This window comes from Oratosquilla oratoria, chromosome 27 (assembly GCF_046742065.1).
Source record: "Oratosquilla oratoria isolate Oo_2021 chromosome 27, ASM4674206v1, whole genome shotgun sequence".
Classification (NCBI taxonomy): domain Eukaryota; kingdom Metazoa; phylum Arthropoda; class Malacostraca; order Stomatopoda; family Squillidae; genus Oratosquilla; species Oratosquilla oratoria.
In genome coordinates, this window is record NC_134803.1 from 8,548,762 (window position 1) to 8,576,261 (window position 27,500).

Sequence of the window (27,500 nt, forward strand, 5' to 3'; positions counted from 1 at the left end):
TAAACCCTATTTTTGTAATCTACCCGAGACAAAAAGGCATACATAACTGGCGGCAGCGGTGCACTCACGCCCTGAATAAAAGCGCCGTCCTCCGCCACACAGCCAGTCAAAGGCTACATAACTGGTGGCAGCGATGCTCCCACGACCTGAATAGAAGAGCCGTCCTCCGCCACACAACCAAGGCTACACACCCAATCAAACTGGCGAGCTGTGCTCTCATCCCAAACTCCAAAGAGACAAGCCTACTTTATACCAGAAACACTGGTTAAACTCGCGCCTACCACAGAAGGCCGAATAAAATATCCAGCTAATCAAGCCACGCCTACCATTCAGAAGGAACAGACCACGGTCTACGAAGAAGAAATCGTCTATCTTCTCTCCACTCCTCATTCTCTTTAAATATTTCACCTGCTGAGAGAAAGAGAGAGAGAGAGAGAGAGAGAGAGAGAGAGAGAGAGAGAGAGAGTGAGAGAATAAAATATATATATAGTCTTCGTCAGGCAAGTCATGTTCTCCAAGAACAAATCGCGTTCGTAAGAGCAGCGTAGTTCAAATAATCAGTCCGTAGCAATATCGACTGCATAAAGCATGCAGTCGACATTGCCCAAACGGAAGAGAGAAGGAGAAGAAAGAAAAAGAAGAGGAAGAGGGGGCGGGGAAGAGAAAGAGAAGTAGGAGAAGAGGAAAAAGGTGGAGAAGAAGAATGAGAAAAAAAGGAGAAACAAAGATGGAGAAGAAGGTGAAGAAGGAAAGGGAGGACGAAGAGTATGTACCCAGCAGCCAGAAGAGGAGGAGGAGGAGGAGGAGGAGGAGGAGGAAAAGACTCAGGAACTGAAAAAGAGGAGAAAGGATGGAGGGGAGTGGTGCTGAGGTGGAGGGGGTATTGCGAGAGGTGAGGCAAAGTGGACTGGAAGAGAGGAGAGACTATCAGCAGCAGAAGGAATGCGTGATGTCGCCGTAGTTGTTCAGTGTTCCTACGAGGAACGGATGACATTGGTAGAAATCAGAATGACGTCACCGATGACGTCAGATGGCCTCCTTTATGTTATTCAACATCATACACGTCCGCCTGGGCTCGTATTTCATGTGTTGTGTTCACCAATCCGCACATGCCAGAGACCCTTCTTGCACGCGCGCGCACACACACACACACACACACACACACACACACACACACACACACATGCACGCACACACACACATACACACACCATGTGTTAGAATCGTGAACGACAGCTATTTCACTCTCGGAAGAGAGCTCATATATGACCGATCTATGGTTAATGCTGTGACCTTACACGCACACACACATCCAACTACCTGCCCACAAGAGTTGGAGTAACGACTCGCAGCGCAGCGATAATAAAATTATTTCAGCCCTGGGCGGGATTAGAACTCGGACCGCTGCAGTAGCAGTTGCGAACGCTACCACTGCCCCGTCGAGGCGTGTGTGTGTGTGTGTGTGTGTGTGTGTGTGTGTGTGTGTGTGTGTGTGTGTGTGTGTGTGTGTGTGTGTGTGTGTGTGTGTGTGTGCATTTACCTAGCTGTATTATACGGGAAGGGAACTATGCTCGTAGTGACCCGTCTTTATATCTTTCAGCATCTAGTTTGTTCTTAAATCCTTGTATGGTTTTTGCACACACTGTTGTCTCGTCCAATTTGTTCCAGACATCCACCACTCTGTGTGGGAAACTATTCTTTTTCAGATCTCTTCTATAACTATCCTTTTTGAGTTTCTTTTCATGTCCTCTTTTTTTTTTTTTTTTTATCCCACTTTAATAAAACTTCTCTGTCAAGGACTTCCATGCCTCTCATGATTCTGTAAATGGCCACTAGATTCCCTCTTTCTCTTCTTTGTTCCAGGGTTGGTAGTTCCAGTTTGGACAATCTCTGTTCGTATGTCAATTTTGAAAGTGATGGTGCCATCTTTGTCGTTGCTCTTTGGATTCTTTGTGTGTGTGTGTGTGTGTGTGTGTGTGTGTGTGTGTGTGTGTGTGTGTGTGTGTGTGTGTGTGTGTGTGTGTGTGTGTGTGCGTGCGTGCGCGCGTGCTTGCAAGCAAGCGAATGATGCAGGTAATCAATAACCCTGCAGCAGCAGCAGCAGCAGCAGCAGCAGCGGGATCGGCGGAGGCAAATGAGAGCAAAGGAGGTCAGCCGCCCTTCGCCGCCCGCGCTAATCAATTCCCTCAAGTGCTTTCGTGTCTCATAGGACTTCATTGCTTTACTTTACGTCACTCCTGTTGCCTCAAGTTTCACGGGATCTCTTGTCATTCAAAGTCTCTAGATTTCCCTTTCCCTATCTATCTCTCTCTCTCTATCTCTCTTTGTTCTGTAGGCTGCCCTTCCCAGCTAGAGTAAAAGAAAGTACACAAACAATAATGAACAAATTAATAAATAAATAAAATAGAATATAGAATAAAAGAATACAAAATGAGATAAATTAGAGTTTCGGCGATGATAGCTCTTCTGTAGCTGGGGGACAATATCGCGGCAAAAAACTGGAGTGAGACAGGGGTAAAGTAGATTTTTAAGGAGAGCAGTAGAAAAGATGGAATTGTATAAGGTAAAAGTAACTACTTTTTTGTGGGTGGGGGGAGAATTAAAGTCCCTATCAATTTTCCGAGACTGGAAATAAATATGATGATTTCATTTACGTGTATGAGAGTGCACGCATTTGCAGACGGAAACTCACGTTCGCTTTCCCACCTCCCTTTCACGAGGCGATGATGTCCGTCATCTCTACCGATGCCTCGTTGACATGACATGGCGCATACAATCGCCATGTTGTCGCATAACCTTAAGCTCTGGCATACCTATACAAAACAACCTTACAATTGGCACGTCACTGGCACATTATATATATATATATTTTTTTTCGATTATTCGTCATGTCGATGCTATATCTGGAGTGACACGTCATGCCATCTTTCATAACATGCACAAAATGTCGACATGAAACATACCCACACTTGAAGACAACATGACGTCACGTCGGTAAGTTATAGTCAAAACAAATGTTCAACATCTCTGATGACACTTCAACTTCGCGAAGAGATTGCACCAAACATCGAACCTCCTTATATATTGCAGTCTCCTCTACTTGCTCCTACACCCAAGGTAGCAACTCACCAAAAATATGCACGTCTAAAGGTCTCTAATAACTAAAGAAAATCTTCCTGCTTTAGCAAGAATAAGAGCTTTAAAGGAGCCAAAATTATAACCGCAAGCAAAATAGTTCATTAAGATAGTTTAACTAACAGTGTGGGCGCAGGCTATTCCCGATTAAACTAATACATCTGGTATTAATTAGAACATATTTTAGTACAAACTACTTTTCCCTTTTTGTTGATTTTACTCCAGTGGACGTTGAACATTGCCAGTCCTCTGGGTGGGATGAAAGTTCTCGGCGGGCGAGGTCATCCTTGAGAGCTCTGTAGCATCATGACCTACACAGGAGTAGGCTAACCCTCCCCCTAGCCTCCCCCGACCTCCCCAGCCTCCCCCCCACCTCTTCCGACTCCAGCTCCTTCACGCATTGATCTGCGCGCGCCATTGCGGAAGTTGACTCAGCCAAAATATATATTTGTATACACACACATACTCACATACACACACACACACACACACACACACACAGATATATATATATATATATATATATATATATATATATATATATATATACATATATATCAAGCGAGAGAATGTTTTAACACATAGGTAAGACAGACTAAATGTCCCACTATCGGAGAAAAAATACTTGAATATACGTATATTGCGGTCACTAACTGTGATCCTCTTTAGCGTGGTTTTACAAAGGGTAGGTTAACTTATATACACTAAGAGGGGACTTGAGTAGGTAAGCGTACCAGTGCGCGATCCGTTTGAGCCCAAGTCGTGATGACCCCAAGTTCAAACTGACTGACCCCCCCGGCTCAAATGTTTGCACGACAGGTTCAGGTCTGGTCTGGCTGGACAACTTGACGTGTAACATTGTTGACGGCGAAACTGGTAATGGTGTCGGGAGACCATTGTCCTCTTGAAGTATTGAAATTAAGTGGTTTGATCAGGGAGGACCCACTTTTTTTTTTTTTTTTTTTTTAGTTACAGTGTGATTTGTAAATTAAACCAGCTTTGTCCCAGTCCATGCGGTGATTTAATTCAGCAGTATGAAGGAATACTGCTGATTTTTACTGGGCGCACTTAATCGAATTTTTATGCTCCCTGGTCATAGTGGGAAGGTCCCTTCCCGTTTGGCCCCAATACACTTTAGAGCAGTTTCGGCATGGAATTTTATAAACGTCTGGACTCTGGACTGCTAGCATCTTTAGACCAATACGCTATCAAGATAGCGTATTGGGCTACGTCACTGTAACTTTGTTACGGGTTAGCTGGGTTTGAATCCTCGGCTCGTCCACGTTTCAATTTCCAACGGATGCCTCCATCGAGCGACTCTCAGTCTCGACTGCGATGGCATGGAATTAAAAGTGATTTGTGGTTGAAAAATATATTAATTGATCGCTGGGAACCATTCAGTGTGTATGTATGTATATATATACATATAATGTATATATATATTATATATATATATATATATATATATATATTTTTTTTTTTTTTTTTTTTTTTTACTGTATACAATTTAAACTTCTCTAAAGGACAATAGTCTCCCGACATTATCTCACGTTTGGTGGTGGAATTTCTGGTCAGTAATTATCTTCCTCCTGACCTCACACATGACCCCTGACAACGGTGTGTGTGTGTGTGTGTGTGTGTGTGTGTGTGTGTGTGTGTGTGTGTGTGTGTGTGTGTGTGTGTGTGTTTTTGTGTGTGTATGTGTGTTTTTGTGTGTGTATGTGTGTGTGTGTGTGTGTGTGTGTGTGTGTGTGTGTGTGTGTGTGTGTGTGTGTGTGTGTGTGTGTGTGTGTGCATATATGCATGTGTGTATAGCATTCAGTCCTAGCAGCTTCCTGAAATAAGAACATAAGAATGGAGGAGACTGCAAGAGACCATAAGGCCTACACTAGGTAGTTCCTAGCCATAAATATGTTTAATCTTTTCTTAAAAGAACCAATTGTTTCAGCGCTAACTACATGGTTACTGTGCCTATTCCATTCATTAACCACTCTATTGGTAAGCCAGCTCTTGCCTATTTCCTTCTTAAACCTAAGTTTGTCCAATCTAAATCCATTTGCACGAGTCCTGCCCCGCTGTCTTAATATGATGACCTTGCCTGTATCACCCTGGCAATTCCATTCAGCTTAGGGGAACTCCCTGGGCAACGTAAGGATTAGAAAAATAAAAATAAAAAGATCGATTATATGAGGATGACACAGCAGCAGGATCATCCAGCGGTATGTCAAAACACGGTTGCCACCTTCCACGGTCTCCCTCCTGCTTGACCTCGTTTCTAGGGTTACATGACCTGACTTTTCAAAAGATCATCAAACGAAGTTATAACTTTAACCTTTCATCATCGGTATCCACAGCCGCCAAGGGATTTCATTCTCCCCCCCCCTCTCTCTCTCTTTCTTTCAATAGTTGTAAAATTTGACACAACCTGTGACAAATAGACAATGATAATATGAGGCAGCGCGTCACTATTCTCTTCCGGATTTTCCAATCCTTCAGGTTAGCTTCACGGGCTCCCATGCCGTAGTACCGAGTTCGCACTCCGTTCGCCACGTAAAAGTTTTAGCAGCCATTAACTTTCCCCTTGAGGAAGGAGGTGAGTATATGAAACGTGTGTCATCTCACAATTCAGGCTATAAGAGACCTCAAGCTATCATTCGGAAAGCTAGTAACCCTTGATTAGCAGTTCACCATGTGATCTGAGGCCTGGGTTAATCGTATGTTAATAAAGTCGTGGTTAAAATACACCTCGTATAATACCACAGAAATTCAGACACTAGTTAACAACGCGATGGTGAGAGGTGGGGGAGGGGAGGGGAATTGTTGCACACAAGCCACCAATCGTCACGGTGGCGTGAATGTAGGCAACCCTCTCACCCGTCTCCTGTGATGTCCCGTTTTCTTCCCCAGCAATTCTCAACCCTCACACACACACAAACACACTCCACTCCACATGAACTAAAACGTGCTGTTCATTTAGAACTGTGAACTATATGTCTTCCTCACATATGAGGTATTGTTTCTTGTAGACTGTTCGTTCTCAGAAATTAACGCAATATTTTAATCACATCACTGTGATAAGCCCTGAATATATTCACGACCACAAGATATACTCACAAATACAATGCATATTTATGTACGTGTGTGTTATGTATAAACACACACGTATGATATATATATATATATATATATATATATATATATATATATATATATATATATATATATATATATATATATATATATATATTGGACAGAAGGACGACAGAATGATGAGTGGAAGGGTGGTGAGATAAACACCGAGTAATGTTGGAGTGTAAATTTACTGACGTTTCGTCCTTAACAGGACTTCTTCAGAGTATGAGTACATAAGCATAAAATCAACATATATATACACGCGTTCATGTCCGCGTTCCTGCTAACCCACGCCACTCGAGTCCGCTTGTTTCCTCATCTCCCGGCGGATGAGTCGTCCGGACATTTGAGACAGTTTGATGAATCCGTCCCTGTGATTAAGGCAAGGCTGAGATGCCTTAATCACAGGGACGGATTCATCAAACTGTCTCAAATGTCCGGACGACTCATCCGCCGGGAGATGAGGAAACAAGCGGACTCGAGTGGCGTGGGTTAGCAGGAACGCGGACATGAACGCGTGTATATATATGTTGATTTTATGCTTATGTACTCATACTCTGAAGAAGTCCTGTTAAGGACGAAACGTCAGTAAATTTACACTCCAACATTACTCGGTGTTTATCTCACCACCCTTCCACTCATATATATATATATATATATATATATATATATATATATATATATATATATATATATATATATATATATATACTTGCAGAAAAAAGACTGAGAAATAAGAAACTTACTCCGAATGGTTTCGTTTATTCTAATATATCATCAGGGAATACAAAGTGGCAGAGACGGCGATACATATAGTAAATAGGTGAAAACATAAAAGGGAACATGGACAGGTCACACAACATAATCCATGACACAAGTTGAAAAAAAAAGTGAAGAATGGCAAGATTTTATCGATATTTGATCACACAAGATATTACCACCGAACGGGCCGGGAAACCCTTGGAACTGAAGGACATCCAACAATATTCTTTGTAATGAAGTTATCAAGTTTGTACAAACCCAAGCTTAAATTGACAATACCATCAAAAGTCTGTTTAGTATGACTAGATTCAAATTATTGTGTGATCTAATGTCCATAAAATCTTGCCATTCCTCACAGATGTCACGGAGTATCTTGGTTGACCTATCCATGTTCCCTATCATGTTTTCACTTATCTAGTATATGTGCCGCCGTCTCTGTTACTTTGTATTCCCCGATGATATATTAGAACAAACGAAAACATTTGGACTAAGTTTCTTATTTCCCAGCAGTTGGTTCCTCTGCAAATTAATTTCCACGTGTGTTTGTGAATTGTTGCTGGTATATATATATATATATATATATATATATATTTATATATATATTTATATTTACACTACAAACATCTGTATCTATATATATATATATGTATATATATATATATACATACATATATACATATATACATATATATATACATATATATATATATATATATATATATATATATATATATATATATATATACGCACACATGAAATTAATTTATGAGATATGACACAATAATAATTATGAAAGGTAATTTTTTCCACGCACGAGAAAGGGGCCAATCCTGCCCCTTTATCGGCCTACACACTAAAGATACACCGATCAATAGGCACACGAGAAAAGTATAAATATATACATATATATATATGACACCGACAACAAGCGCACAGAACGGATTCCTTGTGTACACGATGAATTTACACGTGGGACTGAAGTCTCGGGCGGATACAGTGAGCTTTACATTCGAGGGCAGTCGGAGGGGGCGGGTGGAGAGGTCGAGGAGCCCGCGGAAGGGAGAGGTATAGTCACAAAGGCAGGAGGAGGAGGAGGAGGAGGAGGAGGAGGAGGAGGAGGAGGAGGAGGAGGAGGAGGAGGAGGAGGAGGAGGAGGAGGAGGAGGAGGAGGAGGAGGAGGAGGAGGAGGAGGAGGAGGAGGAGGAGGAGGAGGAGGAGGAGGAGGAGGAGGAGGAGGAGGAGGAGGAGGAGGAGGAGGAGGAGGAGGAGGAGGAGGAGGAGGAGGAGGAGGAGGAGGAGGAGGAGATAGAGGAAAACGGAGAACGGAGGAAATAGAGGTAGGGGGAGGAGGAGGAATGGGAGGAAATTGAGGAGATAGTGTAAAGTAGCTAGTCAAGTTTTGAGTGGAAATAATAGGAAGAGTGATGGTAATGAGATGATGATGATGATGATGATGATGATGATGATGATGATGATGATGATGATGATGATGGTGATGATGGTGATGATGATGATGGTGATGATGATGATGGTGATGATGATGATGATGATGATGATGATGATGATGATGATGATGATGATGATGATGATGATGGTGATGATGATAATGATGGTGATGATGATGATTCCTTCACGTAAATAAAATCACCCAACGGCGGAAGTAAATAAAATATTTATCGGATTTAAAAAAAATGTGAACTACTACTACGATAGGAAAGAAAGAAAATAAAATCACTTCATGGCACTAATGCCTGCCGGTACGAATCCCGAAACATTCCAGTCCGAATTCTGAAACCAGAAATGTATGATAACAAGGACACTACAAGATAAAGTGTTGGATTTACACCGGGAGTCGTTAGTCTGCGGCCGGAGTCAACTTGATGTACTCGTAGAGCCAGGGCAAGTGGAAGTCACCGGGAGCCACCGGGAATTCCCATTTTTCGAATGTGATACTTTGAGGCTAACTTTCTCAAAATAACTGCGGTTTAGGGAAGGCGCCTGCTTGCGGTACCAGACCCGTTTTCTTAGCCCTATATGGCAGAAAAGCCAAGGAGCACAAAGTATTACACAAGCACATGCACTTCCCCGGCACATAAACACTTTCACCCAAGATGCAAACGGCGACATCTGCCAGGACTTGCACACTGGGATCTATCTCATCTATTTGTGTACCTTCTTCATAGCCTTACTTCCCTATTTATTTACCTTTTTTCCTTTAACATCAGACATTATTTATCAATCGATTCTTCCAGTGCACTCAAGTATGTAAAGGAAACCCGCCACTGAAGCGTTTTTGCTCATATCACGGGCGTGGTGAGTAATGCTGGTGTCACATTATGCAGCGGCACCGGATGCGGCCAGATGATGGACAAGTTCAATTAGCTTAATAAAATAATTTGGCGACAGTCAGTTTATATAACGACCACCTGGTCCAGATCTATGATAATCTTTCGAGTTTAATTATTCACAAGGGTGATTTTGCGAGAGCCAACAACAATATGCGACACTGGACAGGGGCCATGGGCGCTGGCGTCTGAGGGCGAGAAGCTACATTATGGTTCGAGCTCTGTTAGAGTCAGCGCCTGATGGCACTCTTCAGTGCGGGGGACGCCGTGTAGAGGAGTTGCTTTCCTTTCAAATCGTTCCAGTTGCCTGGAAAGAGGTACGAGCTGAGAGACCCGATCCTGGATCACAAAGACGACATTCCAGGTCGAACACCCGGCCGCTCGACCAACGGGATCTCCGTCGTGGAATAGGCGAACAAAGAATTGGGAATGTTAGGCTGGTTGTCCGCCCCACGTTGGGCGCCAGTCAGGCTGGTTAAAGGCAAACTCTGGTGGAGAGTTGGTTTATTTAACAATGAACGTTGGGCGCCAGTAGGGGGGTTACCAGAAACGAGATGGCGAGGGAGGTGACGACTGTGTTTCAAGTCGTGTCCCAGGGCGATCTGCTTGCGAGGAAGCAAGGGGTAGGGTGAGAAAGGAGGAGCAGTGAGCCCGGCTCACGTATGCTGCTCCAGGGTGATCTGCATCTTCGGGTGTTAGTCCATTCTTTATATGCACGGGCAGGTCAGGACCCGTGCTCCTTATTGGCGTGAGGTCACGTGTACTGCGTGGGGAAGTCGGAGGCAAAACATTCTGAAACTGGTGATTCACGAAGACAGAAGGTGTGCGTTCCTCAATGGGTCCAGTTGTTCACGTCTCACGTGGTCGACCGAGGTGTGGTTAGTCATCTTGGGGAACCTCACAGGTTCCGTCTTAGGCTGGTGAGCTGCACGTGCGTTTTATTAAGGAGGGTTTGTGATGGTCATCCGTCTGAGGGTGCGCGGAGTCGAGTCCCATGGGACCGCTTGGGGGTCAGTAAGGTCGTGGGTCACCGAGAAGAGGTGAGGACGGGGGTGAGGAGGGGACTGAGAACTACTAACAGGAAAAAAAGGAAAGGAGGACAGGTGGAGAAGGAGGTGACGGAGGAGGAGGAAGAGGAGGAGAAGGAGGTGAAGGAGGAGGAGGAGGAAGAGGAGGATGAGAAGGATAAAGATGAGGAGAAGGAGGAGGGAGGAGGAGTCGGAGGAAGATAAGAGGGAGAGGAGGAGCTGGAAGAGGAGGAAGAGGAGGAAAGGGAAAATGAAGAGAAGGGAGGGGAAGGAAGACGGTCAGACAAAGGGAAGGAGGGAAGAAGAGGAGGAGAGGAGGAGGTGGAAGAGGGAAAAGAAGAATGGTAGGAGAAGGGAGGAAGAGAGGGGAGGAGGAGGAGGAGGAGGAGAGAAATGTAAAAGAGAAGGAACAGGAAGAAGAAAAGGATTAAGAGGAAGAGGAACAGAGAGATAAGAAGGAGGAGGAGGAGGAGGAGGAAGAATGAGAGGAGGAGAAGGGAGAATGAGAGGAGGAGAAGGAGAAGGAGGAGGAAGAATGAGAGGAGGAGAAGGGAGAATGAGAGGAGGAGAAGGAGAAGGAGGAGAGTGAGACGGAAGGAAAATCTGGAGGAAAAAGTTGAAGGAAATCTTGGAGGAAAATGCGCAGACGGAATACGACAGGTTGTACAGGAAGAAAGTGAAGGAGGAGGAGGAGGAGGAGGAAGAGGACGAGGAGGAGTAAGAAGAGGAAGAGGAGGAGGACGAAGGGGAGGAGGACAAGGAGGAGGAGGAGGACGAGGAGGAGGGGGAGGAAGGAGGAAGTGGAGTTGCGGAGGAGGAAAATAGGAAAAGGAGCACAAAGGAACACAAAGGAAGAACAAACAACAGCAGGCCTACTGGCCCTAATGAGGCTGTTTGTGTTAACTATACAAAGCTACAGTGATGAAACAGGGCAGCTGGGCGAAAGAAGAACTAACACTACTGGTACCACTATCCTATCCAATTAAATGCCGGGCTGTCAGATCTTTTAGTGCAACGGATGGTATTTTATTTGCGAATTAAGAGTCCAAATATTTATCTAAGCGATTTTTGAAAGTTGTCATTGTGTTACTTTCAACGACGGTGAAAGGTAACAAATTCCACACAATAACAACCCGGTTAAAGAAAAAGTGTTTACTTTCATTCAAAGAAAATATTTTACCAATTACTTTAAAATTTGTATTTGACTGGTCTAATAAAAAGTAATCTTCGACACTGATGTTGCTAAAACATTTGAACATCTTGAAAACCTCGATTGAATCTCCTCGCATCCTCCTTTCTTCATACGGCAGATTTCTCAGCCCTGGTATCATTTTACTCTCCGTTGGACTCTATCTAGTTTGCTAATATCTTTCTGGTAGTATGGGGACCAAAAGTGTACATAGTATTCATGACGGGGACGGACCAAGGAATTCTAAAGTTTTAGCAATATTTTTTTCTAGCTTAGCTTCAAGTCATTCAATATTAGAACTCCAAGAACTTTTTCCTTGATTACTGAATCCAATATTTCGCCATTCATTTGGTATTGGACGTGATTATTGTTACTTCCAATGTACATGACTTTACATTTGTTAACGTTAAATTTCATTTGCCACTTGCTAGCCCAACTTGATAATCTGTCTTGATTGGATTGCAGAGCTTCTTTCTCTTTGGTGGTTGTTACTCTACCAGTAACTTTTGTGTCTTCAGCAAATTTTGATACCTTACAAAGGAGGCCATCGTCTAGATCATTTACATATATTAAGAAGAAAAAAAAAAGTCCCAAAACTGATCCCTGCGGTACGCCACTTTTTCCATCGATCCAGCTAGATGAAGCCTCGTTAATTACAACTCTGTTTTCGTTCAGAGAGCCAATCTTTAATCCAACTGTGGATGTTACCAGAAATACTGTGCGTTTTTAATTTGTCGAGCAATCGTTTATGGGGAGCTTTAGCGAATGACTTCTGAAAATCTAGATAAATTATATCAAAAGATCTACATTCATCGTATTTGTTGAAGACGTCACGAAAGAAGTCATGGAAATTAGTTTAACATGAATGTTTGATACAGAAGCCATGTTGCGAATCTTCTTCAATTCTATTTTCTTCTAATAATTTCACCACACTGTCGCGAATGATGGTCCCTAATAGTTTACACACAATTAAAGACAGGCTAATCGGTCTTTAGTTGCCTGGTTGTGATTTGTCCCTTTTCTTGAATATTGGTGTTACGTTAGCACATTTCCAATCTGATGGGACTTTGCCAAGTGTTAAAGATTTGTTTAAAAGGATGCACAAGGGTTTACTGATTTGATTTTTGACTTCTCGTAAATTTCTAGGCAAATGAAGGAAGGGAAGGTGAAGGAGTAGGAAAAGACGGAAGGAGAAGGCGGGAAGAAGGAACGGGAGGAAATGGAGAAGGAAGAGGAGGTGGAAGAGAGGAAGAAGAAGAGGTGGAGGAGGAGGAAGAAGAGAATGTGAGAGAAAAGAAGAAGTAGCAGGAGTAAGAGGTGAGGGAGAAAGAGGAAGTGGAGGAGGAGGAGGAGGAGGAGGAGGAGGATGTATACGAGAACGAGGAGGAGGATGGGGAGGAGGAGTAGGAGGAAGAGGTTTAGAGAAAAAAGAATGGGAAGAAAAACGATGACGACAACGACGAGGAGAGGGGAGAAGAAAGGAGGAGAAAGAGACGCAAGATAATAAGAATACGCATAAGAGAGAGAAAGAGAGAGAGAGAGAGAGAGAAATGGCCAATTAATTTCCCCTTGCGAAGGATGAAAGGAGATGAAAGAGGGGAAGAGAAAATAGATGAGGAAAATGAGAAGTGGGGAGAGAAGAATAAGAAGATTAAGAAAAGGAGGAAGAGGAGGAAAACAAAAGACTAACGTGGCAGTGAACATGACGACGACGAAGAGGAGGAGGAGGAGGAGGAGGAGGAGGGTGTGGGGAAGAGGAGGGAGGAGAAACACAAAAGAAAACGGTTTATGACTCAAGAAGGACCAAAGGGGACAAAGAAAAGGAGGAGAATGCAATAAACAATAATAACAATAACAATAATAATATTATTAGTAATAACAACAACAATAATAATAATGATAATAATAATATTAATAACAATAATAATAATAACAATAATAATAATAATAATAATAATAATAATAATAATAATAACAATAATAATAATAATGATAATAATAACAACAACAATAATAATAACAATAATAGTAATGATAATAGCAATAATAATACGACTTTTATTCCATAGAGGTCGTGGTGGTTCAGGCAATTTTATTCAGCTTTGGGTTACAACGACAATACTTAACTCCTTCACCAAAAATGAATAAATAAATGAATAAATATATAGATAAAAAACCACCAGAATGAAACCTCACAAGGCTGCCATCACCGTAACAATGATACTAACAAAGAAACCAGGCAAGTGACGTGATGCTAGACAACTTGGTCCCCGGAACCAAATGCCAGCCTACCGGACCAGGAGGTGATTAAAATCGCCTGCCGGCCCCCGGCACTTGGGTCTGCCACCGCCAGGTGATTGAAATCAACGGCTGACCGCTAGGGTGACTGGATCGATCAAACCAGGATTCCATTCCTCCGACCCTCAACTGGAGAGAATTGACTTCCAGAAGAGGCAGCAACAGCAGCAATCATCGAGCAAACAAATATCTAAACAGACAGAAAGACATAGACGAATAAAAATATAGACAGACAGACAGACATATAGAAACACAGACACACGTATACAGGCCAACAGACACGACAGATAGACAGACCTATGGACAGGCAAACATACAAACAGCCAATTAATGACCGTTGAACTGATAGGCAGACATATATACAGGGAGGCAGACACAGGCAAACTGACAAATACACAAATTCAGTCACAGACGAACAGACAGACAGAAAGATACACAGACAGGGGGACAGCTGTACCGAGAGAGGCCGCGAGCAGCTGCTCCGGCTTCTCACGCAGTAAAGGAGCTGCTGCTCATACGAAGACGACATCACATATTCATGACACCAGAAAATCCTCCTCTCCTTCCTCCTCCTTCTCCTCCTCCTCCTTCTCCTCCTCCTCATCTTCCTCATTTTTCTCCTCATTTTCTACCTCTTTCTTTTCTTTCTCCTCTTCCTTTTCCTCCTCCTCATCTTCCTCATATATCTCCTCATTCTCTACCTCCTCCTTCTCTTTCTCCTCTTCCTCTTCCTCCTTCTCCTCCTCATCTTCCTCATTTTTCTCCTCATCCTCTACCTCCTTCTCTTTCTCCTCTTCCTCTTCCTCCTTCTCCTCCTCATCTTCCTCATTTTCTCCTCATTCTCTACGTCCTCCTTTTCTTTCTCCTCTTCCTCTTCCTCCTCTTCCTCGCCTTCCTCACCTTTCTCATCATTATCTACCTCCTCTTTTCTCATCCACCCCCTCTCCTCTTCCTCCTACTCCTCTTCTCCACCTCCTCCCTTTCTTCCTCCTCTTTTTCATCCTCCCCTCCTATACTCTTCCTCCTCTTTCTCCTCCTTCTTTTACTCCTCCCCTTTCTCCCCCTCCCCCTCCTCCACTTTTTTCCTCTCCTTTCTCCTCCTCCCTTCTTTTCCTTTTCCTCCTCCTCCTCTTCCTCTACCTCCTCCTCATTCTCCCCCTCCTCTTTTTATCCATCCCTCCCTTTCACGTGTGCGTGCGCGTGGCTTTGTGGTGTTGCCGCTTTGATAAGCCAACAGATAAAAACTTATGCGGCCGAGCGTGGCCGGAAACGTGCCTTGCGCCACAGGCACACACAGGCACAGGCACACACACAGGCACAGAGACGGGGTACCACGAACATAGCCCTTACCATATATTTTACAATTAAGTAGATACTACTGGATGAATGCATTCGATCGCATGTACAAAAACGCACAAACGCATACTGACACAACGACACACAAATACACATATACCACGAGTCGTGTGTGTGTGTGTGTGTGATTCACCATGGTTCACCATGGTCTTGGATCACGTGTTGGACTCATGATCGACAGTTATTAACCTCCCGGATGAGAGCTCAGAGCTCGTATGACCGATCTATGGGTAATACTGTGACCTTACACGCACACACACACCCAACTCCCCGCCCACGAGAGTTGGAGTAAGACCCCGCAGCGAAGCGATACTGAAATTATTTCAGCCCTGGGCGGGAGTCGAACCCGGACCGCCGGAGTGTTTGTGTGTGTGTAATTCACTATGGTCTTGGATCACGTGCTGGGCTCGTGATCGACACCTACTACCCTCCCGAATGAGAGCTCAGAGCTCATATAGGACCGATCTATGGGTAATGTTGTGACCTCACACACACGCACACACACACACACACACACACACACACACACACACACACACACACACACACACACACACATATATATATATATATATATATATATATACATACATCATGAATTCAAAGCGCCACCTGGTATTATTCAATTCTGATTAAAATATATCTAATCATTTAATCATTTCTTTTCCTTCGAGAACGTAAAGATTGAATTGATAAGAGACTCAATTCACTTTCGCCCTTAAGATGCTGATAAGATAACACACGAAAGGGAATGTTTGCAAAACTCCCTTTAATGCTACGGTAAACTTAACTGAAATTACTATGTGTGAGATATGAATTGACGCAGCCCGAAGGGATTTCTCTCCGTCTTCTTTTCTGCATGAGGGGACGGAGAGGGGGTCACCGATTTAATGAGGCAGCCTTGCCATGGATGTGCTGTGTCTTTCGACACTTCTTCTGACCCAGGGCAGTGGGTGAGATGCAGGGATGACCCGTCATCCAGGAGGTGCCAAGATAAGAGGGAGGGAAGAAGGTGGAGGGGAGTGGAGCATGTTAGGAATGGAATGGGTGGGAGTGGTTTTCATACCTTTGTTTTTTGGCTACCTCCCTTATAAGGGGGAAAAAGCCTTTGGTATATGTATGTTAAGCACTGTTGGTGAACCAATTCTTGTCTATTTCCTTCTTAAACCAAAGTTTGTCCAATTTAAATCCATTACTACGAGTCCTTCCGTACTGTCCCATTATGATGAGACTTTGCTTTACTAACCCATCCGTCCCCGTTGACACTTTTCCTTTTTTCCAAACTGTCGTCTGATTATTTAATCCACGAGTATCTCTGTGACACCTCTCCCCCATCCCCTCACATTAGTGAATAAACTAAATAGCTTTATGTCCTTTCTATCTCCCCCAACTTTTTTCCATTCACAAAGTAGCACCAGGGAGGTGATGCACACTATTTTCACCTAATCTCACCTGACCTGAACTTCTTTGGTCATAAATGTTCTTTGTTCAGAGATATATCCTGTTTCAGAGGAGATACAGTTGCACTTACAGACAAATATACTAATAAAACTGATAGAAAGATGAACAACGAATAACAAACTAATTATACATACTAATAAATAGATAAACGAGTAAATAAATGAATACTAGTATGAATATAACTAAAACGATGTAAATAAATTTAAATAAAGTTAAATGCAAATATATATAAATAGTACCATTGTAAATAAATGTAAACAAAAGTAAATGGGTAAATGCAGGAGCAAATAAAACAATCAAATAAATCAGTTGGATGATAAATCAGGATAAACTGACAATCCTTTATATATTATTTCTAAATAAACACCACACCTCCCTCCTTATCAATATTGGATATCTAATCTCAGAGTTCGACATCTTCACGCAAGCTTGTGTAACCTCACGCAATCCGATGTTGTTGTTATGGACTAAAGTTCACCGACACTTCCATCTTTACTTATGGAGATCCTTGCACCCATGTCGTAAATCAAGCAATCTGATAGACATTGTCTGAACCCATTTCAGGACGTTAGCAAAATCTGATTAATTTAATTCCATCAGCACTAATATACTCTACAAATTACACACACACACACACACACACACACACACATATATATATATATATATATATATATATATATATAGTTCTATATATATATATATATATATATATATATATATACATATACATATATATATAAACATATTCAACAAGAACCCACTGTGTTGGATAAGAAGAAATGAAATAGATGATATCCATATATTTCGATCACGGACTGTGATCCTCTTCAGTGGAATACAGAGTAGTGGAGCAAAAGGCATGTCTTATATACAGAGAAAGAAGGAACATGGGTAGGACTCAGGTAGCGTCTAATGCTTTGCGGGGCAAGTCACCCGCCTTCACCAAAGATGGTAATAATTTATTGACTGCCCAGGTAGTATTGCAGTCTGGTGACCATTGTCCATTTGAAATATTAAAATTAGGAAATTCATTTATCAAGGAGGATTCCATTATTTTCCTTTTAAAACTGCACTTTGAAATAAAAATAATTTTTGCCTCGTTCCAATCCATACGATGTCCTTCCTTGTCTACGTGTTGGAAGACAGCGGAATTTTGTTGTGCACATTTGACTGAATTTTTGTGTTCTTTCATCCTGGTGTGTAAATCTCTACTTGTTTGTCCCCAATATACATTATTACAATCCGAGCATGGAAGTTTATAAACACCTTGAAGTATTTCTTCTCTAGGTCTTTGATGTACATAAACTATTTTCTTAGACAAGTTATTGATTGGGAAAACTAAAAACAAAGTTTATATCTTTCTGTTGTAGAAATTGCGAAATATCATTTAAGGACTTGTTATAAGGCAATTTGATACAGTTTTTCTCCCAAACGAAATTCTTACTGGAATGGGAAGTGGATCCAAAGTGACTAGTTTTGGCTTTGCTAAAAACCTATCAGGATACCCTATTATTTTTAATTGCTTCCTGATGGTTGTTATCTCCATTTCCAAATAATGTGGACTACATAAGCTGAGTGCCCTCAGGAAAAGACCTTAGGCAACACTATATTTAATTTTATCAGGATGGTGGCTGAAAAAGTGTACATAACTCCCCATATGTGTGGGTTTTCTGTACACTGTAAAAGACAAATGATCCTGATGTTGTATTAATAGAATATCTAGAAATGGCAGTCTATTATCCACCTCCCATTCAACTTTAAATTTTATATTAGGAGTTTAGTTGTTTAGTTGTTCAAAGAAAGCATTGAAAGATCCCCACTCATCATCCCAAATCGTAAAGATGTCGTCCACGTACCTGTACCAAAACATACCTTGTGGCTTAATGTCCTGTAAAAGTACTGTCTCGAAATACTCCATATATAAGTTAGCTAACACTGGGGAGAGATTGGATCCCACATAACAACCAAACTATTGTTTATAATATTGATCTTTAAATGAGAAAGTATTTGTGTTAGCACATAATTCCGTTAATTTAATTATTTTATTGACAGAGATTGGAAGTTGGTCCCGATAATGTTGTAATTTTGTTTCCAAGAAAGCCAAAACCTCAGCTACGTTGATGCAGGTAAACAAAGAAACTACATCAAGACTTAGTAATTTTCTCTGCCCCATTAAATGATGACTCTTGATCTTACTTATGAAATCTTCTGAATGTTTTATATGTGAGTCGGAAAAACACCCTACAAATTGTGACAAAATGTTCGTGAGCCATTTTGATGTCTTACTCGTACAAGAGTTTCTATTTGAAATAATGGGTCTTAGGGGGACACTTTCTTTATTAATTTTTGGGAGTCCATAAAAATTAGGTAGCTGTGGCTTTATGACTAATAAATTATTATTGAAAAAATTCTTTTCCCACGATATTGCGTGCTCTTCTATTGAATTCCGAGGCAGTATTTTTGAAGAGGGCTTTTTGTTGTTTTTCTTAAGTTTCGATATCATTTAAAAGACGAATACATCGTCCACATACCACATCCAGGTAGAATCATGTACCATTATTTCTATGAAATGGTCTCTCTCTAATACCTCCATGTACAGGTAGAGACCATTTCATAGAAATAATGGGCCATCATTCCACCAGGATGCGGTATGTGGACGATGTACTCGTCGTTGCCCCCGAAAATACTGATTTTGATGGTAAGTTGCATGATTTAGATAAGATAGAACGTGACATTCAATTCACAATGGAATGTGAGGAAGGTAACCATCTGGCCTTTCTGGACACAATGATATGGAGACAAGGTAACAAGATAGCATTTTCAGTCCACAGAAAATGGTAATTGAAGGGCTAACTCAGTGAGGGAGAAATATTATATTATCATAATTTCTTAACATAGGCGGGATGCCGTACATCCCAATCGCCTCTTGTGGTCGTATATTTTCTATTGGAACATGGATAATTTTAGTATTCCACTCCACTTGGAGAAAAGTGTAGATATCAACCAAATGGTGAGAAGAGTTTTCACGCACAAAAAAAAAAAAGTGTTTACATACAGCAGTATTCAAACGACCGTTTGATTATTGCCACAATATAAATTCCCTAGAGTTGGACTCCAACTCCAATCCTCCAGCGTTGGACGAAATCCATCCCTAGGATCGGAATCCAACCCATCCGTTGACTAATGTAACCGTACCTTTACAGAGGTAATAGGATGTAATTCAAAATTCCTTTCAATTGACACTTGAATAATATGTTGCGTTATCTCCTTTATAACACTGACCCACATGTACGAGCATGTACAGTCACTCAAAAAAGTATCGGTTGGTGGTTTAAGGTGTTCGTGGGAGACGAGTGAAACAAAAGAATCGATATTCCTGTACATTTGGTAGTCGTGATAGAGTTGCGCCCTAACTTCCCCCCGCCCCCGTTAGAATATGTGGTGCAGAATAAGCATTTAATACGTGAAGATGTGACAAGATTGAAAGTAATTATATTTGCACCGACAAGAATTGTTAATATTTTGTTACTGAAATCGCGCGCGCGCGCACACACACACACACACATATACATACACACACACACACACACACACACATACACACACACACACACCGAGCTCGCCTGCTAACACAGCGGTCATGAGATCCATCCCCACTCAGGTCTGAAAAGCATCATGGCATTGCATACCGGTACCCCGCTCTTTTGGGCAAGGGATTGGGGTGAATATGTGTAAGGTCATACACGCGCGTGCGCACACACACACAAACACGCACACACATACACATGCGCACACACACACACACATACACACACGCACAAACACACACATGATTCGGTGGCGCGGTTGGTAGAGTCCCCGACTGTTACTACGGCGGTCCGGGTTCGAATCCTGCCCAGGGCTGAAATAATTTCAGTATCGCTGCGCTTCGAGTCGTTACTCCAACTCTCGTGGGCGGGGAGCTGGGTGTGTGTGTGCGTGTAAGGTCACAGCATTACCCATAGATCGGTCATACGAGCTCTGAGCTCTCTTCCGGGAGGGAAACAGCTATCGATCACGAGTCCAACACGTGATCCGAAGACCAAGGTGAATCACACACACACACACACACACACACACACACACACACACACACACACTAGAGCATACGCTATAGATATTGCCACACCACAATATATTTTTAGCCTAGAAAACGCTACAGGCTCTCCTGTCTACATGGCAACCCTTACCCGTCACTACCTTTCTCAAACCTCGCCCTCCCAAAGGGGCAGCCATTCGAGCTATAATAAAACACTCCACAGCTCCTTAGCAGTTAACAGGTTGTTTCTTCCAAGAAATATAACACTTGTGTAATATATAAATGTAAATATCATTTTAATATTTTAGATGTTTTCACTGAATAATGCTATAGTGAAGACGAAGACTTATAAACTACAAAGCTATGGGAAACACTGGCGCATTGATACACAGGCGTGCGAACAGTTTCCAAGTCTTTTGAACAATGTGTCAGAGTTTAGCGTTTACTTACGTCCATTTCCATACGATTTCTTACCGATACTTTTCTTATTGAATGTACATACATGTGTGTGTGTCTATATGTGTATGGACACGCTTCTTCCTTCATGTATGTAGTATATGTGCAATTACTAATACATGCGTGTTTATTAATTCTCATCTCTTGCACGAATGACCCACAGTGACCCAGGCGTCAAATGTGAGTGCGTGCGTGCATGCGTGTTCTCTCTAGTTGCTAGGCGGCTACAAAGATTGGGAGCAGACAGAGGCTACGGCATATAGCAAGATAGAATATATCTAAGAAGTCTCCTCTGTTGCATTTAGGTCATAAACGTGTGTAGTCTAGATAGGAAAGAGTACATAAATACGCGCGCGTTTGGTGTGTGTGTGTTTGTGTGTGTGTGTGTGTGTGTGTGTGTGTGTGTGTGTGTGTGTGTGTGTGTGTGTGTGTGTGTGTGTGTGTGTGTGTGTGTGTGTGTGTGTGTGTGTGTGTGTGTGTGTGTGTGTGTGTGTGTGTGTGCACGCGTGGGTGCGTCCGTGTGTGTGTGTGTGTGATTTACCATGGTCTTAGATCACGTGTTGGACTCATGATCGACAGCTATTTCCCTCCCGGAGGAGAGCTCAGAGCTCATATATTACCGATCTATGGGTAACGCTGCGATTTTACACACATACACGTTGCTTGAACCCGAACAGGTGAGGACAAGACAAAACATGTTAACATGCGTCACTGAAGCCTTAGCTCGCTGTCAGTTATTTGCAATCTGTTGTGCAGTAACAGAGTTAGAATTCTCTGAAACAAACTCTTTCTTAAACCATGGAAATTATCAGTTTTGAGAGGATAGCGAACATTTAATTCTTAGTGAAACTCGAAAGGGGAGATGAAGATTATTGAGGCTTTGCAGAGAGTTTATGGTGATGATGCTCCAAAGAAAACAATCGCCTCCAATGGGTACATTCAGCGATTCCGAGAAGGCAGGAAAGACCTGGAAGGTGATATCCTCACCGGGAGATTAAGAACAATGAAAAATTATGAAATGATTGATGCTGTTATAAATCTAATTGAAGAGGATAGAAGAAAGGTCATATGGATCAACAAATTCAATTTTGTTTGACTATTTAGGACTTCAAGTTTTGTGCACAATGGGTCCCAAAAGCCTTTATGCCCAAACCAGATGATACTTTGCATTGATCTTTCATTGACGATTCTGAGCAAGATTGAGGTTGATGAAGAGCTGTTTATGAGTCGAATTATTACAAGCCATGAGACCTGGATCTATCAGTATGCTCCTGAAAGTAAACTGCAGTCCAAATAATGACACATGTGGACTATCTGGACCAATCAAATTCAAACCTGTAAGTTTAGAGCAGAAAGTGATGGGCACCGTGTTCTGGGATTCAGAAGAAGTGATACTAGTAGACTTCCTTGACGGAGAAAGAAAGGTCAAAGGACCTTACTATGCAGGAGTTTTAAAGAAAATAAGGATGGCACTGTCAAAAAAAAAAAAAAAAAAAAAAGGGGGGGGGCAAGGATATCTGCATGGCCGAATTCTCTTTCACCATATTAATGCATCAGCACGTTCTGCGAGTTGCGAAGGATGTGATTTTAGAGTTCGTATAGGAAGTGTTCCCACACCCACCTTACAGTCCAGATCTTCCTCTTTCCAAAACTCATGGAATCACTTACAGCACCCCTCTTCGAAAACTGTAAGAAACTAAAAATGCTGTAAATACGTGGTTACGAGTGAGAACTACTCAGTTCTTCAGAGAAGGCTTAACAGGGTGGAAACATTGTCTTCACAAGTATATTGAGCAGGATAAAAATGCGTTGAAAAATATTTTTTTTGCGTTTGCTCACTTCAGTTAAATATACATTTTTTTTAAGAAAAAAAATCCGCTATTTTTTGCTGCGGTTAGCTCTTTGAGGTCTCTAGTTCGAGCCGTTCCTCCTGCTTGAAAAGCTTTCACAAATACCACAAACCGTTCTCATCCTTCAGCAAGGAGGTGACGTGTGTATTCGCGTGCGTGTGTGTGTGTGTGTGTGTGTGTGTGTGTGTGTGTGTGTGTGTGTGTGTGTGTGTGTGTGTGTGTGTGTGTGTGTGTGTGTGTGTGTGTGTGTGTGTGTGTGTGTGTGTGTGTGTGTGTGTGTGTCAGGTCAAAGTATTACCCACAGATCGGGTTATATGAATTCAGAGCTTTCCTTCGGGGTGTAATAGCTGTCGACCACGTCCCTTGCACGTGGTCTAATGTCATGATGACTCATACATAAACACATGCATAGATATATATACATGTTTAACCTATAGAAATAAAGCTTTCCATGTGGGTGCCATGTGGTCCGGAGGTGTTGGCATCCGTCACTGTTTACCCTGGCCACTCGCGTTTCATGTCCTCCTCTTCCTCCTCCTCATCCTCCTATTCCTCCCCCTCCTCCCTCTCCCTCCTCATCTCTTCCTTCACCTCTCCCATCTCCTCTTACTCTTGTCCTTCTTCCTCCTCATTTTCTTCCTTTTCCGTCTCCTCTTTCTTATGGTCCATCCAAAATACTGTCACATTTTCACTGCAACAATCAATTTGTTTATTCTGGATTCTATTCATCTATGAAAGAAATCTTCTCTCACAACAACCCCGTTCATTGCTATGGTGTACTTGATAGGTTTCGCTTTGGTTGGTGTAACAAGATTTTGTTTAGGTTCGTTTATTTACTTTACTTATCTATCCCTGAATTCATTTACTTATACAGATGCATCTGTCTATAAATTCACCTTCTTCAGTTATTCTATTTATCTATTCTGATTATTATGGCTAATATAATGGAAAACAGCCGAACTTCCTTGTGCATATTTAATGGATCGCTTATTTTCGACTAATCTCGTGCTCAAGTCCACTATATCGATTGTTATCAACCCGAGTTAGTGTTCAAGTCTATTTCTTGTTTCAGTAGGAAGTTAAGGTCATTCCGCCCTCATCGAAGAGCATCCTAATTGTAATATCTCCAATGGGCAATGGTCTTCGGACATTATTTCACGTCTGGGCGGCGAGTCTCCATGCCAACAGTTATCTTTCTCCTGACTGCACACTTCACCCCTGATCCAAATCAACTGACCACTCATGTAGGCTGTCCAAGTTCCTTCTTAAATCCTCCCTGGTGACACAGGAATGCATATCTTTCTAATAACATCGCCTATCTTCTTTCTCACAAAACTTTCTTTTACTCCAACAGTGGACTTTCTGTGTGATGTATATATACATACATACATACAAATATATATATATATATATATATATATATATATATATACACATATATATATATAAATACATATATATATATATATACATACATATGCTGAACACCAGAGAAAAAAGAAAAATTATTGGAATCCGAGCGCTTTCCTAATATTTTCAAATCTTCAAGGATTACATTCAATTGCAATCCTTGAAGATGTGAGAATATCACGAAAGCGCTCCAATTCCAAGATTTTTTCTTTTCCCTGCGGTGTTCAGCATATCGGTGTAGTCACTTGTGTTTTGTGATACTTGTGCATCTATATACATATATATATATATATATATATATATATATATATATATAATATGCACATATACATGTATAATATATATATATACATATATATATATATATATATATATATATATATATATATATATATATGCAAGCGGAGTTAAAACCGACACATTGTTTTAGTTATTCAGTTTTTCCCTCGTATTCTTAATTTTCCTGGTTAGAGATTTACCATTAATCAGATGAATTGAAACTAGATCACTGTATTCTTTTATTTATTTTCATTATTTGAGCACAACGTTTCGTCTTAATGAAGACATTTTCAAGAGTAAACTGAAATAACAAAAATTACATAATTACAGCAATGGTGACAAAATTACAAAAATTCTATAAATACGGTAATGGTGACAATTGTGTGCAAGAACAATACTACACACAATTGTCACCATTACTGTATTTATATAACTTTTGTAATTTTGTCACCATTACTGTAATTATGTAATTTTTGTTATTTCAGTTTACTCTTGAAAATGTCTTTATTAAGACAAAACGTTGAGCTCATATAATGAAATGGAAGAATACAGTGATGTAGTTTCAATTCACCCGGTTAATGGCAAAACTCTAATCAGCAAATTCAAGAATATGAGAAAAAAAAGAATAACTATAACAATGCTGTCGTTTTTAACTCCTCGAGTATTACCGATATCTGCTCACTTCTTTTACAAATATATATATATGCATATTAGAGATGTATCGGATGTCGAATTTCAGACATCCGCGGATGCGGATGTATATGCGGGTGTCATTTTGCGGATGCAAATTTGAATGCGGATATCAGTCTCTACTAAAATGCGGATGCAAATGCGGATGTGGATATCAAAATATGACATCCTCGCGGATGAGGATGCGGATGTTTTTACGTCAAACGTTCTCACCAAGAGGACCCCCCCCCCTAAAAAAAAGAGAAAAAAAAAAAACTTTCAGTGTCAGACCATGCAGACAGGAGAAGTAACAAATAAAAACAAGGTGGGAGAACCAAAATACTGCCAAATGAGTTCGAATGGTGTCTTAATAGTTGATACTTCTCTCATTGAAAGTATTTAAGTCATAGGAAGACGTAAATACAGACGCACTCTGAAAATACTCAGCAACATTCCTTTGCTTAGCATCTATCTTTGCTTTTTGCAAAGGTGCTTTTTCTATATTTATTTTTTCTTTCAACTTCTATGTCTCTTTTGCCATTAACTCTTCAAAATGTTCTTTATGCACTGATTTCAAGTGGTTTTTCAAAGATGCAGTTCCACGTCCCTTTCGTGAATAATCTTTCTTGCACAACAGACACTGTGCTAGGTCACTTGACTTGCTCATAAAATATTTCCACACTTCACTGCTATGTGACGCCATTTTTCAGCTGCTGTAGCAGTCAGCACAGAACAATAAGGCTTTGTAAACTTGATTATAATATCCTTTTAAACCATCACTGGCAAACTGTATTATCAGCGAGGAGCAAGCAAGGAAGGAGCAGCACTTCTTCCTTCGAAGGCAAACTCTTACCAAACTGATGACCTAGCTGCCAGTGTACTGTGTAGGACTTATGCTCAGAATGCCAGTTTACAACTTATGGATCAGTATTATAAATTTTCGAGATGCTTAGCAAATGTGAAAAGAAAATTACTTTATTCTAATGCTTCATTGCATTAAATTCTAGTAAGAAATACATCGAAAAGCCCTCTATAACAGTAATAATGATAATAATAATAAAACAATAGCTAATATTACCCTTCCTCTGTGAAAATCTTTTCATCGGCAACTCACTGTATCAGGGGAAACAGGCGACAACAGGAAAACTCGTGCGATAAGAAGAGCTCAGCGCTGCCGGTTCATATTTTTTTAATATTATTATTTGTACAATTATGGAAACATTCGCATTAAAAGTATTTAAGGAAGAAGCACTGAATTCTACCATGTGAAGTGGGAATAAGGTCTAAGACTGCATAGTCAAAATCTCTCTCTCTCTCTCTCTCTTTCTTTCTCTCTCTCTCCAGCAGTAAGGCATCGTGGTGAAGGTGACAAGCAAGGGTGATAAGCCTCCTCTCTATGTCCCTCTTCACCCATACACACACACACACACACACACACACAGTGACTCACTCATCTGTCGTTACTAAGTATCTAATATTCCACCATTCACAGTTTGCCGTTTATTTACTATGTATTTGTACTTCATAGTCACTAAGTAAAATTTGCCCCCTTCTCCTGACCTTCCCCTAAGTTCTATACACAAGAAAGGTGGGGGTGTTCTGTTGTACGTTAAAAACAATGTTCATGCTTGTGTTTTACAGAAAGTGAAACAGGATGCATATGATAGTTTGTGGGTTGAGTTAACCCAAACAAATGGACAAAAAATGAATGTAGGTGTAATATATAGGCCAAAGACATTATCATTAGCAGACGACAAACTGTTATTTCAAGAACTGTCTAGTTTCTGCAACCGGGATTTATTGATAATTGGTGATTTCAATTTTACTGACATTGATTGGATGACCCTTGAACATGGCCATATAGGTAGTCGCTTGATTGATTTTCTTGGTGACAATTACTTAATTCAGCATGTAAAAGAGCCCACAAGATATGGAAACTTACTTGATCTATTGATCACTAGCCGCGAAAGTATGCTAACTGATGCAGAAGTCGGTGAAACTGTTGCAAATAGCGATCACAACTTAGATTCAAACTCCTAAATTTATTTG

At 41.2% G+C, this 27,500-nt stretch overlaps 1 protein-coding gene across 9 annotated transcripts in view; it reads right to left on the reverse strand.

Annotated features, from left to right (window-relative positions):
- Positions 1-27,500, reverse strand: part of AMPdeam (AMP deaminase) — a 432,435-nt gene that overhangs the window by 246,864 nt on the left and 158,071 nt on the right. For 7 of the 9 annotated variants that reach the window (XM_076210195.1, XM_076210191.1, XM_076210192.1 and 4 more), the window contains exon 1: positions 7,953-8,061. The exons of 1 other annotated variant lie outside the window; for it this stretch is intronic. The gene's annotated coding sequence lies outside the window, so the exon portion shown is untranslated. Of the gene's footprint in view, positions 1-7,952; positions 8,062-27,500 lie in introns of those variants that run through there. One more of the 9 variants, XM_076210187.1, reaches the window with a different exon arrangement.